This window comes from Euprymna scolopes, chromosome 9 (assembly GCF_053919585.1).
Source record: "Euprymna scolopes isolate OS-2025 chromosome 9, ASM5391958v1, whole genome shotgun sequence".
Lineage (NCBI taxonomy): Eukaryota > Metazoa > Mollusca > Cephalopoda > Sepiida > Sepiolidae > Euprymna > Euprymna scolopes.
In genome coordinates this window covers 3,108,668-3,110,816 of record NC_136490.1, presented here as the reverse complement: position 1 = coordinate 3,110,816, position 2,149 = coordinate 3,108,668, and positions in this window count along the sequence as shown.

Here is a 2,149-nt window from a genome sequence, read left to right as displayed (position 1 = left end):
AAGAATCGATATGATTATGAATAAGAAGAAACTGGCACCCTTTTCAAGCATAACAGCTTCTTTTCAGTGTTACAGTATTGAACGGCACAGTATTTCGCCGTTGGATTCAGGTTTGTACGATTGTAATGTAAAGAACACGAAGAAAAGGTTGTAATCAACTGAATTCCTTCTAGTACACTGACAAAATAAAATAAGCTTAAACAGATATATAAATATAAATAAAAAGGTTATGCAAATGATTATAAAAAGACACGTAATCACGTGAGCAGAATTTTTCTGTTCCTTTGACACGATAACAAGTAACGTTCTTATTTTTTATTATTTATCCATTTATCTATTTTTGAAAGAGTGGCACGTGCAAGTGAAGAAGGAAAAAAACAGACTTATGCAAAATTTGTGTCAAAAATTGTCTAAAATTCCGACTTTTTTTTTACTTTCACTTTAATAAGAACGTGAATTTATGAGGTGAATTTATTCGATACAATATGATTCAACTAAAAAAAATAAATAAAACCTAACGTGAATTAAGATTAAAGTTAAGGTGTTATTGTGGACTTTACCCCCTTTTAGAAAACCTTGTTAAACTTTGTGACATATTTACATTCTATGGAGATCAGGCGCGAACGAACACCCAATAATTTTATTATACCATATTTCTTCAAACTTCAAATTTCCATAGTACAGGCGCAGACGCAGACTACACAATTTTATCATACCATCCCTATTTTAGTTGAAACATACTTATTAAATATTCTTATGTACATCTATATAAAAAAACACTTCTAAACGTTTTCTTTTCATTTTTTATTTCCGTACTTTGGGGGCTAGGCGCGAACGCAGACCCCACAACTTTTATGAACCACCATTCTGCCAGATCAAACATTTCTGATTCTCGATACATCTTTTATCATTATATGTAATCAGATTGTTAAAATAGTCAACCATATAGGAACCTATTCGTGACCAGACACACACACACACACACACACAGACGTTCAGCTTCATATTATATATATATATATATATATATATATATATATATATATATGAAATAAAATGGAGGTGAAAGGACCTGGATTACGTTTCGCCCGATTTATGGTCATCCCTCTTGAAGAAGCCCGCATAAATCGGGCGAAACGTTGAGTATCCAGGTCCTTCCACCTCCATTTTATTTCATATATATATATATATATATATATATATATATATATATATATTCAATCCTCGGCTTGATGTTGTTGAGGTAGATGATGGTTGGTTGGTTGGTTTGTTGGTTGGTTGCTTGCTTGCTTGCTTGCTTGCTTTTGTTTTTCGGTTATTTAATGCTGAATCCAGTGATTCTGAAGAAAATCTTTTTCTTTTTATTCAAGTCGGTTTCTATTTAACCTATAGTTGGGACCCTAACAGGTACTACCAATCCGGGCCTGACTGTACCTGGGACAATGGCAATTAAAGGGTGACTTCACACTCCCCAAAGCCAGCAAGCTGAGGCCTCACCATCGGATATAGTTTAAGGTCATATCCAGGACCCGGCTTTGGAGAGGTTCTAATCTAACGCCACTGATGGGTCATGATACAACGAAACAGGACAGTATGTCGATGACTACAAATATATTTTAAACATCCCTCTACTGGTAGAGTACTGTCGTAAATAATCTCACCCGCTACTTAATTGGCTGAAAAATGCGAGGATCTATGTTTGTTTATAAATAAGCGGTTTGAGCACTATAAAAGTGGTGAACGGATGTTTGTTTTAAATAGATATTTGGCGAGGTTTTAACAAGCGCCGTCCCCGTGGATCGATTGGTAGAACTGCTGACCATCAACGCGATGGTTTTGGGTTCAATCCTTAGTTTGAAGATGTGTTTGTCTAGCAGCACTGATGAGTTGTTCTATACCGAAACAGGACTGTATGTCTATGACTGTATATATACATATTTTTACAAGGTGGTTACCACTAATCAAGGCACGTAAGCCACTCGAGGATTAGGGTTATTGCGTGTACAGTAGGTTAGTGTTGAGATTTGATGAAGTGTCTTACTTAAGGGGGTAGTTCATCAGGAATTTGTTTATGTTGGACTTGAAGACATCCAGGTTGTAGTCAGGTGGGAAACAGGCAGACGGAACAGAATTCCACAGGCGTGCACTT